Source organism: Polyergus mexicanus, unplaced genomic scaffold (assembly GCF_030449975.1).
Source record: "Polyergus mexicanus isolate NDT 795.1 unplaced genomic scaffold, iyPolMexi1.0 SCAF_22, whole genome shotgun sequence".
Taxonomy (NCBI): Eukaryota; Metazoa; Arthropoda; class Insecta; order Hymenoptera; family Formicidae; genus Polyergus; species Polyergus mexicanus.
This window is the reverse complement of record NW_027223342.1, coordinates 1931579-1949051: the sequence shown is the minus strand read 5'-3', so window position 1 is coordinate 1949051 and position 17473 is coordinate 1931579. Positions and strand designations below refer to the sequence as shown.

Genomic DNA, 17473 nt, shown 5'->3' with positions numbered 1-17473 from the left:
AGGAGAGAGAGTCTGAGAGAAAGAGAGAGAGAGAGAGAGAGAGAGAGAGAGAGAGAGAGAGAGAGAGAGAGAGAGAGAGAGAGAGAGAGAGAGAGAGAGAGAGAGAGAGAGAGAAGTAGTCACTTATGTTCACATGGATGACCCTTTAACCTCGATATTATCTCTACCCCATTTAACGCAGTACGTTCTTTTCTAATCAATTCGAAACAATGCGAAGGGCGTACAAGCTGCGCTCGCACGATTCGTGCGAACCGGTTCACGGTCCGACGAGCGGAGTTCCAGGCGTTCTGGGCCCCATATAAATACCATGACGTTGTAGCTATTTCACAGAGTAGTCACGTAATGTGGGTTTCGGTATCAATAATCTCTCGATCGATGACCTGACCCCAACTTAAATATCCGTATTTCAGCGCCCTATTAATTGGTTTCATGATAATTATTGTACATCGAGTGCCGAAATAACGAATTCCTGTTTGCGGTTCCAGTAAAGGGATCGCGAGCGCGCCTCCTCGTTATGTGTGCTCGTCATTATTGGAAGCCTCACTTCCGGCGACATGGTTTCAATTTCCATGCCCGCCGCACTCGTCAACAGAATGCAAGAATCCTGCCGCAGCGTGCAGTCGCCAGGAGTCACGAGTCGAGAAGTCGAAGTGCCCGGGAATGAACGGGCGAGGGCAGGAGAGAAGGGATATCAGGTCGTACAAGAATCCCTTCAGGGCTCGAATCCTCTCCACGCAAGCGCGCAACCTGGCCGCTCCGGTTTCGCGAAATTCCTCACGAAAAGATCGATACGTCATTCGGCATCCATGACCGATATTTTATTCCAGACGGATTTACCATCCCGACATCCCATTTTGACAGCTCTATCTATAGTTGAATAATCTTCTGTCAACTCTCTAATTCTCTTCCCGCTTTTTTTTTCATTTCTTTAGAGTTCTTCCGTTCTTTCATGAATCGTTTCGCATCTGGGAGATTATTCCTTCGAAGATGATATTCTTGCTCGTACATTCGGGAAACTCTCGCGCAATAATCCGAGGGATTAACATGTCTTTGCCCATGAATGATCCCGAGCATAACGATAGAGCGCATTCAGCTCACGCGGTCTGGGTCAATATGGGGTCTAGAATCATGTCGGCAGTAGCTCGAAAGAGAGAGAGAGAGAGAGAACCGCAAGTAATGATTCTTCCTTTCACGTAAAGTGGAACTCGCAGGAAGCCGTTTTAAATAATACTCATCGTTACTGGCACATGGACAATCGGGCAATATTACTGTGTAAAAAAGCACATGATGTGGCGATAATGTAAAACTGCGGTCTCTCTCTCTCTCTCTCTCTCTCTCTCTCTCTCTCTCTTTCTGTCTGTCTCTAACGTATGAAGGTTACGATGGAAATTATTCTCTCACAAAGAGAGAAATCGCTCGAAACGATATCCTCGAGGCAACAAGAAGTTCACGCTGCTTCTAGACAATACGATTCCTTAAACTTGCTTGCTAAATCCGTTACAAAATCTAGCCCTCGTAATCCTCACAAAAATTTGTATCTTGTTCTCTAGTTATTTTTATATTACATTATTTTCACAACACGTTAAAATACGACAGCTTACGTAGAAATGCTTTAACTGTTGCAAAATCGCAATTTTCGGCGATCGAATAACAATGAAGAATGCGTAATCGTAAAGTGATATAATTTTTGCAACGTAAAAGTCGAGGTTCGATAAAGGAATAAATGAGAATTAGAGCTCGCAGACCGTTATTTTCATCACTTTCTCGCGCTCATCGTTCACTCCCCGTTTTAACGAGCTTAATTGTCCTTGCGCAATCGGCATTCCGTAATGTCGCCAACGACATAATTTCACGCGAGGTAACGTAAGGAGCCGTTACGGGATTTACGAGCGATTTAATCCATTACGTGAGCCGACTGGGCTAGCAGATTCGAGTTCTGTTTCATCTGCTGCGGAGATTTTCGCGAACGGTCCTCCATCCCGACGTCGAGATTAATCGCCCGTCGTTTAACGCGGCACTCTTTAATTGGTCAATCGAGCCAAATAAAATCCATGGCCCTGTTATTACACCCTTTCTGTTCGGCTTCTCCTCGTCGAGCACGCGTTTCCGCCTTCTTCGCGTGTTTACGCGCTCGATCTGGACGAGCAAACAAAGCGATTCACAGTTATGAGGAGAAAAAAAATTGTATACGAAATGATTATTGTATACCTCCTAATCGAATATATGGATGATTCATAAGTAATAAAACATCCTTGACGACAGATATACAGAATGAAATTAATCGAGATGTGTATTTATTCAACGCTTATTATGAAATACTAGTCCTTCGAATGCAGAATCACAAATCTGCATAATCTCAAGTTACGAGAGTGTTTAAACATAGATGATACACGAACCGGATGATATCCATATGGTCACTCGTAATATACTCATGCTTCATCTCTATGACGATACCACCATTATGTGCAATCGAGAATCGAAATATTTGCATTCGCTGCGAGTCGAGGATGTGCTTGAGGAATTTTTCGGCAAACGATGGACGCATCAGATGATTCTCAAATTCAAAGCACGAATCCACTATAAAACGCATTTTGCAAGTGCAGCGATGATTAGTCGTACAAGACCGTCAATCTTGACGGTACCGTTTCCGAGAGATTCTTTTCTAACTATCCGTTGTGCTAAGGATAGCTCACGGAACTGGAAAATATATACAATTTACCGGAAATGTGCATATATAAGAGCGGAAAAAGTAAGTTTCAATTGTCGGCGGAAATACATGTCATTCTACGTTTTTCAGTAGTCTCCACATCGTATCTCAGAATCGGTCTGTTTATACAAAACCCAGCTGTAAATTAACTAGAAAAAAATACGCCCTGCAGAAAATACACATTTGAGATTTATTTTATCAAATCCTGCCAATGATTCTGTTCAATGATAATTAATTCTCAATATTTCAATAGATGGTTTTTTAATTTGAATTTCAGGCATATCGTGATTTTGACAGTATATATAGCTCAAAAAGAACAAAAATGCCATTTGATTAAATCACGGCTGACATTATGACGTGAAGATTTTGATTCTTTCTTAACTCATTCGCAAGAATATAGATAGAGGGTTCAGCCTTACGTTTAAGATCGCCACAGAAGATCACAAGGCATTTTCATGCTCAGGTTCAGGGCTAACAAGATCCCATCCTGTCTCTCTTGCTCGCGCGACAGACGCTTTTTGCAACCTTCTCAGCCTTATGTTGGTTCTCCCACCGTTTTCTCACAAGCTCGACCGGCCACCCTTTACTTCATCGCGTTTTATTTTCAGCGGTCCAGTCCGGCCGCTATTTATTTAGTCTTGTTTTAGTCCTCTACAACTCTGGCAAACTCTGGCTTCTTAGCGTGTTCGTCCTTTTTTCTTCGCTTTGTCTTAAGCGTTTTTATGCTAGAATAATAATTATAATTATTATTAAAATTTGAATGTTTTGTTGCAACTGGTAACACACTAATGGTTATTACTGAAAACACATTTAACAAAAAAGAAATATATAATAATAAATATACATAAATATGGCCATATACATATATATATATATATATGGCGATAAATGCTAAAAACAGTCAAAGTGTAACACAAAATATAAAATTTTTAATCTGTATGTGACGATAAATACTAAAAATATATTCAAAGTACAATGCAAAACATAAAACTATTTTTAAATAATTACGATGAGTGAAAAATAACGTAACAAAAATGAACAGTATAAGAAAAGCTATTACTGATAAAAAAAAAGATTGCTATAAATATACACAGTTATTGTTTAATTTATATTTGCTTAAAGAGTGACTCATTTCACTATTATTGCATTAAATTTAATTATACTAGAACAGCACAGGCGCGCGCTTTTATTTATGGATATTTTAACAACTTTTTTAATTTTTCTTTCCTAACTTTAACTTTTTCTTTCACAAATTGTTAAACTGTCAAAATTTGCATGATTTTACACTCACGATGTTTTTCAAGAAATTTTATTTTACTATTGTTTTACGTTTTTTGACGAAAACTTTTGTTTGTTTTTGTGCGATTTCCTTCAAAATAAATCAAAAACACAACTAAATCTCTAAAAAACTTTTTCTTGGTTTATCTATTCCTCAGAGACTCTCGAAGTTTTAACATTTAATTTCGGAACATCCTGCAGGTATATATATTATAGAAAAAAAATATATTGTACGTATGTGTGTGTATGTTAATCTATATTAATCCCTTATTATACATACATAACCATCGCATTGCTAATATTTTAATATGTTTTTTTACAAGAAACAGTTTTTCATTTAAAATTTAAAAGAAAATGTGATGGAATAATTCTACTTCCTATATCAATTTAAATATATTTTTTGCACGATTTTTTATATATGACTATATCATAGATGTATAATATATAGATTGCGCGTCTTTATATCTCGTGTAGTCAGAACGCGTAAAAAAATAGAAAGAAATAGCTGCTGTACAATCGCTAATCCGTCTTTGTCTAAAGACGCGTGGTAAGATAATCAAGGTTTCGTCGACTGGAAAACAAAAAAATAGAGGCGATGAAAAGACAAAGATAATGGTGATACAAAGCATGCTATCCCTGTCTAATATTTTACGAGCCCCCATTCCTTAATACTCGACCTAGATATATTATCTCTAAAATAGACTATACGCAAAGAATTGCAATATTCAAATAACACTAAACCATTGTATTTATTTCTTCTAAGCAATTTTATATTCAATAACAGCGTATTCAATAAGCATTATTTTATCTTGAGTTTCAAAAAGTAATGTTGAAATAAAACTAAATTGTCTGGATGAATCAGAACATTTTGGATTAGATTATATTTATGATGTCTAAAACACGATTTTTTTATTATATAAATTGAGACACTCTGAAGATGCGATATTATAATTCAAAAGTTTGGATTAAACCTTCGTAAGTTTGCAGCGATGAATACGAAAATATTTCTATTTCTGTTAGTTGCCGTTTTTACGGTTGCCTTGATTTCCGATGTTATGGCTGATCCAATAGCTGAACCAAATCCTGCTTCGCTCTCACGATCTAAGGTATAAAATTACTATTATCTAACATACAATTTTTTTTTTTTTTTTATATATATTTGTTAATATTTATATTTTTACATTTAATTATTAATGATCAATGTATGTATAAATAATTTGTCTTCGCAAATAATTATTATTTTTCTACATATATTTTCATAATATCATGAAACAAAATATTCTTTAGCTATAAGTTATATATACTAATATACAATTATATTGAATATATATAAAGTAATTTGTAAAAACACTATAAAATGCTAGTAGTAAGTTTTTTATTTATCAGGTCTGTTGGGAAATCAATCTCCAGTAGACTTGTCAAATAAAACAAGAAACTGAAAAAAACATTTTATTATACACAAAAATTATTTACATATATGTATACACTAATTTTCGGTAAAATCGCAATTTTAATTAAAGTACTTGTCATAGTGCGGCACAAGCTTTTGTATACCATTATCAAAGTATGGTACCGCCAAATTGGAATCTCAGTCTAATACTGCTTATCAACTCTTTATTATCTTCGAATTGCCTACTTACATTTTCATGCATGTGATTGAATGAAAGTCACTCGATACAAGATCCAAGCGTGTAAGGTAATCGAAAAATTCTCATCGAAATTTTTAGAGTGTAATGGGAATTCGATTACCTACCCTACAGCCCGGACCATGCATCAAATGATTTTCATCTGTTCACATGCATGAAAGTGTGGCTAAGGAACGTAGCAATTCGAGGGCAATGAGAAGCTGATGAGCAGTGCTAGGAATTGGCCGAGATTCCAGTTTGGCGGCATTATATTTTGACGAGAGTACATACAAGCTTATGCTGGGTTATGACAAGGGCCTCAATTCAAGGCGATTATGACAAAAAATAGTGCATTTATGTAAGTAACTTTTGTATATAATAAAATGTTTTTCCTGTTTCTTGTTTTATTTTGCAAGCCTACCGAAGATTGATTTCTGAATCTAATCCTCGTACCTATAAATATAAAAGATTTATCATGTAAAAAATTATTTTGTGAATGCTGTGTCAGTAATGAGATACTGATATATAATCGCAATGTCTATGATATATTTCAATATATATAAACAGACAAAGCAAAAAATAAAACTTTATTTATTTTCTTGCATTTCAGAGGGATATTTTACAGGATATTCTGGATTTTCTCATCTCTTTTCTTCCTGTTCCGATAACAGACGAAATTAAAAATCAAATTGAATCAATAGAGAAAATAATAGGTGCATTATTCTGAACTAAAATGCGCTGCAAGATAAGCTATGACATAAAAATATTGTGCTTAAATGGTTGTGACATTATATAATGGTAATATTATCTATGATATTATAAAAAACTCGAAGATATTTTTGATGTGAGAATTATATAAAAGAAATAAACAATATGCAATTATGTTTGTATTTTATTACTAAATATAAAACTATTTTGTATTAATGACTATTCTATGCAAATATGTTTTGTTGATATGATTAATATTATTTTATCATCGAGTAATCGCGAAATTTAATTTAGAATATTGTTTATGATCTAAACTGTTATTTAGTAATAGTAACTTAATCTCAGCTTAAAATCACAACTGCATCTCGCAGAAATGAAAAATTATTAGTTTTATTTATACTATAAAAAAGCGTTTTAATTTTGGCGTTTTAATTATAATGACGCTTTTCAATAAAACAGACTAGATTATGTGAATATATGCTATTACTTATACTAATTTAGAGCGTAGTAAAAACTTTATATCACAGATAGATAGAACAGACAATTGTATTAACACTTGTCTTTTGTTATAAACAATTAATTATGAACAATATGTGGAAACGATCGCGGATGGTTTTTTTATTCAGATTGCAAGCGAATAAAAGGGGAGAGCAGTACACAAACGTAATGGTAATTCGTAATTTAATGAAAGATCGACTCTCGTACGCCTAAGATTGAACCATTACAATGTCTTTCAATGCGCAGTTTTTCAAAAAGTTAAATCAAAATGTTTCAGAACTTACATATGATTAAGTTATATTGCGCGTTACAAGATATAAGTAACATAAATTATGAATAGGAAAATGTTATATTTTTATTAAAAAATATAATTTAGATTATGTATAATTTTAATTCAAAAACATATTAACTTAAATAATATATATATTTGCATTTTGTCGACCGATTGGATAAATCTACCCGATCTATCTTTCATGAGTCATTATTGAACGACCGAATGAATAGATCTTCTTGTGCAATGTTGCTACAAGCACTCACTGTAATAAGCATATTAAACATCAATATTGCTGCTATTGGATATCTAAAATAAATGATTGATGAGAATTCATTTGTCGAAGATACACATATACATAAATTCATATACATGTATATAATATATGTATTAATGCGGATCTTTTAGTCTTTTTCAAACCTTGATGACTTGCACATATAAAGTTGATTGCATTGAGCGTTATAATATCCTTAAAAAACACTAAAATATGTAAATTTTTATAATTTTACCAGTAAATATCGATAAATTTATTTGTCATGTTCATATGATATTTTCATAGAAGAGCTAAATATAACATAAATTTTCAATAAATTTTTTTTGCTTTCTCGTAGAGGAAGCTTTGTTTTTTTTTATAATAAGAAGAAAGTATGATAAATTTTATTTTTAATTTCATTATATTTAATCTTTAAAATATAAAAGTTATGGAAGTTTAAAATAAAACATACTATCATACACAGTTTCGATAAAACTGTGTTGTGTCCAGCGCTTTGTTATATTTAACTCGGGTGATTGGCAAAATGTTAATGCAAATATGTATAGTTTATATAATATTACAAACATATTAAGTTTAAAAAAAGTGATATAAAAAACATGAAGATAATTGTCGCTCTCCCATTCAACATAACTTATCAGCAAGACGTAAGATCGTAAAAATTTATAATAATTTGTTAATCTCTTTCTGCATTGTTTTGAATTATTTATTTGCTTTGAGATACACGAAGCATTAAATCAATTAGCTAGAAGTGTTGAGGTTTAGAGTTCAGGTTTATCATCTCTGCTGCATCAGAAATAGTCTTAATTTCTGCAATAAATCTGTTAGGTATATTTGCTATTCCTAAAATGAGGACAAATTCGGGTAAAATAGTTTGTTAATAAATATAATATTAATAAATACATTTATTACGCTAGTTTATAATATATTTATACGCTAATTTATAAATATATTTATATGCTAGTTTATAAATATATTTATATGCTAGTTTCTCATACATCAATATTTTAATTAGATGATATTGTTATACGTAACTTGATGGCATCGGAAGATAATAAAGGTTATAAATGGTCGTTAATAGAATGCTAATTATTTCTGACAAATAGAAAATCTCAGACAGATCAAATTAACAAAATAATAAACATAATAAATATGTATATATGTATTAAAATATATAATATAATATAACTTTGAAAAAGATCAATGAGATACATGCAATATCTCACTACTTAATGCTTGTAATAATATTTCTAAATGTTTCTACGGAAAATGTATGTGCTTATCCTGTTATTTTGTAAAGGAATCTGTAAGATAAATCTTATAATGAAGTACTATTTCTTTAATAATAAATTTATATATGTATATATATTATAATTATGTTATTATATTATTATGCATCAAAATATATCTTGTATTAATAAATTTCTATGCTATGCAAATATGTTTTGTGATTGATATTAATCCCTTTTTTCAAATAATTGCAAAATTTATATATATATATTAGAGAAAAATAATATACTGTGTGTATGTGTATATATTAATTTGTATTAATCCGCTATTATACAAACGGACACGTTACATGGCTAATCTTGTAATATGTTTTGTTGTGTGTTTCTTTTTAGAAAACAATTTCAACTAAAATTTAAAGGATAATATGATGAAACTATTTTACCCTCTTTCTATATCAAATAAAATGTATTTTTTGCACGATTTCTTATACGTGACTATATACATACAATCAATGGCAATATTTAAATAACACTAAACCATCGTGTTTATTTCTCTAAGCAATTTTATATTCAATAATAAGTACTATTTTATCTTAAGTTTCAAAAAGTAATGTTTAAATAAAATTGAATTGTCTGAATGAGTCAAAACATTTTGGATTAGATAATATTTATGATGTCCAAATCACGTTCTTTTGTTATATATATAGGTACACTATAAAGATGTAATATTAAAATTCTAAAGTTTGAATTAGACCTTTGTAAATTTGCAGCGATGAATACGAAAATATTTCTATTTCTGTTAGTTGCCGTTTTTACGGTTGCCTTGATTTCCGATGTTATGGCTGATCCATCAGCTGAAGCAAACCTTGCTTCGCTCTCACGATCTAAGGTATAAAACAACTATCTAACATAATTTGTCTTCGCAAATAATTATTACCTTTCTACCTGTGTTTTCATAATATCATGAAACAAATAGTATTATATATTTTTTGATGTTTTTGTTAAAAATTATATATACGCGGTAACTAAATTGTGTGTACATAAAATAATTCGTAAAAACAGTATTAAATGCCAATGGTAAGTTTTTTATCTTCTTACGAGTAAGAATTCTTATATAAAAATATTATTTTATATTTATTGTTACTGTGTCAATAATAAAAAATATATTGTATAACCACAATATCATATATATATTTTAATAAATACATATAAAGAAAGTAAAAAATTAAAGTTTATTTATTTTCTTGCATTTCAGAGGGATCTAATTGACGTTATATTAGAAGATGTATTTGAAATAGCGAAAATAATCTTCTGTTTTACGCATCCGATATGGGATATAATTAGTTTCCTTTCATCGTTATTTTAATATTTAAAATTAAAATGTTCTTAAAATAAGTTACGATATAAAAAGATTATGCATAAGTGATTATGACATAATATATTCGACAAAATTTTTAATTATTGTTAATATTTTATGGTAATATTATATATATATAACATACATATAAAAAATTTCATGAAGTAATATTTTTGTTATCAAATTTATGTAAAATATAATATGCAATTATGTTATTTTATTATTATCAAAATATTATATCAAAGTATGTCTTGTATTAATAAATTTCCATGCTATGCAAATATGTTTTGTGATTAATATTAATTATTTTTTTCAAATAACCGCAAAAATTAATTTAGAATATTTTATACTATATAAACTATTATTTCCACGTCCACACACACAGAATAAAATAGCAATTCAAATAGCAATGTTAAATCACTGCATTTTGCAGAAAAAAAAATTAGTCTTATTTATATTATAAACAAAGTTTAACTTAAATTTTAGTTTCAAAGATGCTTTACAATAAAGCATAATAAACTATTGTATGTATACGATTATACATATCAAATTTTTGAAGTTTACCAATAAATTTGAGATCACATACAGATTGAATAGATAATCGATAGCACTCATCTTCCGTTATCGAAAAAACAATTATGGACAATCTGGAGAAACAATCGCGAATGGTTTTTTTTGTACAGATTGAATAAAAGTAGTGAAGCAATATACACTTCTGCACTACGAGCAATCTCGTTTGTAAGCTAAAGATCGTATCTCGTCTATTCTGAATTCGATCACAACAGTATTTCAACCTTTTCTACGTAATCATGTGTGTCGTATTATATCGAACGCGTTAGACTTTAATTCCTTGCATAAATTTCTGCCAAATAGTAGTAAAGTAGTTACTTTGATATAACATACGTTCCGACCTTGTGAAAAAAAAATTAACTTGTAAGTTGAAGAGAAAGATATAGAGAAATTGTAATCCATTTACATATTTCGCACAAGTGAGTTATAACATTAATTACGATAATTTTGTCTCGTAATAACAGATTTATTTAAAGATTTTATATATATTGGAACAAATCTATAATTTCTAAATAAATACGAAGTCTAGTGTATATTTCCAATATTTTGCATTTTATAATAATCGCACGATTCTTATTATCGTGTTATAATAATATCTAAGATTTATGATTATCATTATTTACGATTGATTATAGTCACATTGTAATTTGACAAATCAATCTTAATGATTTATTTATTATACAATAATTATATTATATTTATTGGGCAAATATAAATAAAAAGATAGTGATAGAAACGTGAGTAACAGAGAAAAAAAGTTCTCAGATTGTGTGCAATCAGCCATTAATATTTGACATAGATAGCGTCACGTTAAAATATATAATATAAATATTATTATATTATTATATAATTATCTATTATATACTGCCATTATTCCACTGTTTACAAACATTTATTAAAAACTCTATTATTAATAAATATATGTGGACTAGTTTTCAAGCACAAATATAGCAATTATCTTGATTAAATAACAGCATCAGAAGTTACTTGGTGATGGCATCAAAAATTAGTTACATGTAATAAGGTCGTGTATAGACTGCTAATAAATAAGATCTTAGACGATACAATCATTAAATTAGATTAAAAATATGTGTACCATATATACTATAAAATAATACGGACTTATTAAAAAATCAGTAAGACGCGAGTAAAATTTCGGTTTAATCCTTGAAATTAATGTATGTATGCGTGTGTATATTTTCGTGATAAAATATACTATTTATCTGTAAAGTATATTTTATAATACATACAGCACAATTTATATATATATATATATATATATATATATATATATATATATATATATATAATTAATGTTTTCATAATATACGTTTTTATTTTTTCATTTTAGCTTACTTTACTTCATAATTTACTAGGCTATACCAAATTTCAATCTTCTGCCATTTTTTTTCTGAAATACAGTCATTTTTAATTTTTCCCCCAAACTTTAGGGGCCTCTAGCTCGGAGGAGGGTTCATTTGCGGATCCATGTTCATAAGAAAAAAAAGTCTTATTTTGACCTCTAGTACCATAATGCTCCTAAAGTTTAGTGCATCATTTCATATGATACACCCTGTATATATATGTATGTGTATGTGTGTGTGTGTGTGTGTGTGTGTGTGTGTGCGCGCGCGCGTGCGTGTGTATATGTATGTATGATACTATATATTTAAAAAAAAGAAGAAAAAATATACTGTGTGGATATGTCAATTTTTTATTATACACGCTACATTGCTAATCTTTTATTATAATTTTATTATTTTTTATCTTAAACAATTTTTTCTCTAAAATTCAGATAATGTAATGTGTTAAATCATTTTACTTCCTATAGAATAAAAAAAATATTTTTGCACAATCTCTTATAAATGATTAATGCATTATTCAAATAACCTTAAAAACCGTATTTATTTATTTCAAATAGTTGTAAATTTAACAATAAAATCTCCTTTATCTTGAGTTTCAAAAAATAATGTCACATAAAATTTAATAGTCTTTATAAACGTTGGAATTTGACAGATTAGATAATGTTTTGATATTTAGATCACGACTTTTTGCTATATAAATTCAGGTACTATGAAGATATGGTGCTAAAATTCAAAAATTTTGGATTAATTCTTCATATAAATTTGTAGCAATGAAAATCATAATGTACCTGCTTCTGTTAGTTGCCGTTTTTATGGTTTTCGATGTTATAGCTAATCCATTAGCTGAGGCAAACACTGATTTGCTTTCACGATCTAAGGTATAAAACTTTTATTCAATATATGACTTTGATTTTTATATTTGTTAATATATATATTTATACATCTGATTATCGATAATTGATATAATTTCTTACAAGTAACTTTTATACTTCTGTATATATAATTACATAATATCATAAGAAACATATAGTATTACATTTCCTTTGATGTTTTTGTCAAAACTTATATATATATATATATATATATATATATATATATATATATATATATATATATATGTATATATATAATAATAATTGTATTATGTATACATAAAATAATTTATATATATACACACATAAGAAACAGTATATAAAACGTTAACAAGTTTTTTATTTACTTGTAAGAGAATTCTTAAAAATTTATGAAAAATTATTTTGTACGTGTTAGTGATAAAATACTGTATATATAATTGCACAATATCTATTATACATTTCAATATATGTAAACAGACAAAATAAAAAATAAAATTTTATTTATTTTCTTACATTTCAGAGGAGTGTTTTTACTTTTTTATTCTCTTTCCTTCTCGATCCGGTAGACACATTACTTGGAACATTTCTTGCATTTTCGTGGAGTTTTTGTAGTTTTTTACTCTCTTTCCTTCTTGATCCAGTAGGGACATTATTTCGGATATTCTTCGTATGTTCGAGGGGTATTTTTACTTTTCTGCTCTCTCTCTTTATTCATCCGTTAAGAATATTACGTAGAATATTGCATACAATCTTGATAAATATTCTTAATTATATTATTATTTCCTTATTTAACTATATTATGAATTCTGGTTTGCTTCCTGCTCCGCTTGCGGCAATACTTGCACTACAAGGTGGATTATAATATTTGAAACTAAGATTAGCCATGGCATAAAAATAATTATGCTTAAGTAATTGTGGCATAATAATAATGTACCACAATGTATTCGGCAAAATTTTTAATTATTGAAAGTGGAAATATTATCAATGGTATTATAAAAAAACACGAAATAATATTCTTGATATCAGAATTATGTAAAATATAATATGCAATTACATGTTTGTATCTTATAATTATATATCGAAATATATCAAAATATATTTTGTATTAATAAATATATATGCTACATAAATATGCTTTATTGATATGATTGATATTAATCCCTTATTATTGAGTAATAAAACACCGCACAAAACATCGCACAAAATTTTATTTACAATATTTTTTGTCACTTAAATCATTATTTAGATGTTAGTAATATTGGCTTAGTAAATTACAACTGTATCTGGCAAAAATAAAGAATATTATTAGTCTTATTTATATTGTAAAAAAAGAATACTAATATATTTTTAAAGTCTAAAATTTCATTCAAATGATTCTATTCAAATGATATTATTTCAATTTCAAAGGCAGATAGAATAGGCAATTCTGTTAAAGCATTTGTTTTTATCATCAAACAATCAATAATGAGCAAACATTCTGTGGAAATAATCGCGAATGATTTTTTTGGCACAGATTGCAATTAAATGAAAATATCGAAGTAATACATATGTACGCACAATGTAATTCGTAATTTAATGCAAAATCGGATTTTGTTCGTCCATAATTCAATCATCACAATGTCATTCAAAGCACAATTTTTCACAAAGTTCATCAAAATTTTTCAGAATTTATGTAAGATTAAACTATATTGCAGATTACAACGAGATATAAATAACAAAATTTATCACTACAACTATTACATTTATTATATTTTTATTAAAAAATATAATTTAAAAATTTTGAATAATCGCGGACTAGTAAGAGCCCGCACATAATTTAATTTATGTATAATTTTACTTAAAAAAACATATTAAAATAATAATATATATTGTATTAACATATATGTATATGCAAATATGTATATTGTTAAGTTTTAATAAAAATGATAAAAAATGAAGATAATTGACATTCTTCCACTCAGCAGCAAGTTAATCAGCAAATAACAAAAATTTATAATAATTCATTGATTTAGGTCGCAGTGTCGAGGAAACACTAGAAATGTTTCGAAACATTGTATTAACTAATTAAGATAAAGAAATCTTTAATCTTTTTATCCCGATTGGTTAAACAAACACTTCGAAGCATCCCTAACGTTTCTTCAACTGCAGCCATATTTTTGCATTGTTTTTGAATTATTTGCTTGCTTTGAAGCGTTAAATTAATTTTCCAGAAGAGTTGAAACTCACATATATAATACTATACCTATATGTGTGTGTGTAGGTATATATAAAATATAGTGTGACGGAACAATTTTTAATTTCCTATATTAAATAAAATATATTTTTCGCATGATTCCTTATACATGACTATATGCAAAAAATGCAATATTAAAATAACACTAAAACCATCATGTTTTTCTTCTAAGCAATTTTATATTCAATAATAAAAACTAATTTATCTTGAGTTTCAAGAAGTAATGTTTAAATAAAGTTTAATGGTCCTGAATAAATCAAAACATTTTGGATTAGATAACATTTATGATGTCAAAATCACGATTTTTTGTTGTATAAATTCAGGTAATATGAAGATGTGATATTATAATTCAAAAGTTTAGCTAGACCTTTGTAAGTTTGCAACAATGAATACAAAAGTATATCTATTTTTGTTAATAGCCGTTTTTACGGTTGCCTCGATTTCCGATGTTATAGCTGATCCAATAGTTGAAGCAAATTCTGCTCCGCTCTCTCTCTCACGATCTAAGGTATAAAATTATTATATAATATATAATTTTTGGTTTTTTATATTTATTAATTTATATTTATATGTATACTGTACATTTAATTAATAATGTTCTCTTCCTCTCTCTTCACATAATATCATGAAACAAACAGTATTACATATTTTTTAATGTTTTTGTTAAAAATTATATATATATATATACTGTTTGTTTCATGATATTATGTGAAGAGAGAGGAAGAGAACATTATTAATTAAATGTACAGTATATATATATATATGCGAAAACTGTATTATTGTGTGTATATAAAATAATTTGTAAAAATAATATCAAATGCTAATAGTAAGTTCTTTATTTTTTAAATAAGAAAATCCTTACGTAAATAATTGTGTAATACTTTTTGTTAATATGTCAATAACAAAGAATATATTGCATAACCACAATATCTTTTATATATTTTGGTTATATTTTTATATAAAAATAAAGTAAAAATTAAATTTTATTTACTTTCTTGCATTTTAGAGGGATCTAATGGACGTAATGCTTTCTACAATAGAGAGTATATTTGAGAGAATCTCTAAGGAACTTGCTTTAATATTTGGGCTATAATATTTAAGATTAAAATGCACTTAAAATAAAATATGGCATAAAAAAATTATGTGTAAGTGATTATGGTATGATATATTCTGCAGAATTCTCAATTATTGTAAGCTTTTATGGTAATAATGATGTATATGATATTGTGAGAAAAAATTCATCAAGTAATATTTTTGCTATTAGAATTATGTAAAATATAATATGCTGTTATGTTATTTTATTATTATATATATCAAAATATATATCTCATATTAATAAATTTTCATGCTACGTTTTGTGATTGATGTTAATCCCTTATTTCGAATAATTGCAAAATTCAATTTAGAATATTTTATATTATATAAACTATTTTTATTTGCACGTTCATACACACATAGAGTAAAATAGCAATTCAAATGGCAATGTTAAAACACAACTGTATGTTGCAGAAAAAAAAAATTAATCTTATTTATATTATAAGCAAAGTTTAGTTTAAAGTATAATTTCAAAGATGCTTTACGATAAAATAATAAATTGTGTGTATGTTTACAATTATGAATATAAAATTTTTAATTAAAGTCTTCTAATAAAAATTGACGTCACAGACATATAAAATAGGCAATTGTATTGGTATTTATCTTTTGTGATCAAACAAACAATTATGGGCGATCTATAGAAATTATCATGGATGGTTTTTTTTTGCACAGATTGCAATTGAATGAAAGTAATAAAGCAATACACATGCGCAACATAATTTTTTAATATAATGAAAGATCGGATCTCGTCCACTCATAATTCAACTATCACAATGTCATTGGAGATACAAAGTTTTTTTAAAAGTTAGAACTTTTCAGAATTTATGTAAGATTAAACTATATTGTGCATTACAACAAGATATAAATAACACAACTTATATCAATAGGTATATTACATTTTTATTAAAAATCGTAACTTAGATTATGTATAATTTTAATTCAAAAGACATATTAGCATAATAATATATATTAACATATGCAAATATGTATATTGTTAAATTTAAAAACAATAATGAAAACTCAAGATAAAAAGAATCAACCTGTAGGAATGCAAGTTGAATATACTGTAATTCGACTACATGTTCCACATAAATAAATTTCAACATTTTGGACGATAAAATTTGGTTTTGAAATTGTAGATTTATTTTAAAAATTTATTGAAACAAATATATCTTTTTAAATATGCAAAGAATCTGCACACATATAATATTAAAATTAAGAATTCCCCCTTTTCATTTATGAATACCTTTAATATCTTTAACTATGCCATGAAATACATTGTTTATCTTATTAACTATTCAAAAAGTTACTCCATTTTATATATTTTCAATTATTGAAATAAATAATTTATTCATATATTTTTTAATTCTTTCATCTTCATATATCTCTACCATTAAAATAATTAATTTACTT

General features: G+C 27.9%; 1 protein-coding gene and 1 long non-coding RNA gene across 2 annotated transcripts in view; one reads left to right on the top strand and one right to left on the bottom strand.

Moving 5' to 3' along the window:
• LOC138942357 (signal-induced proliferation-associated 1-like protein 1) overlaps positions 1–17473 on the bottom strand; it is a 116587-nt gene that overhangs the window by 87012 nt on the left and 12102 nt on the right. The window lies entirely within an intron of this gene.
• On the top strand, positions 4924–6492 carry LOC138942408 (uncharacterized). Its single transcript, XR_011448308.1, has 2 exons — positions 4924–5091; positions 6221–6492. It is a non-coding gene; the product is annotated as an uncharacterized lncRNA (long non-coding RNA).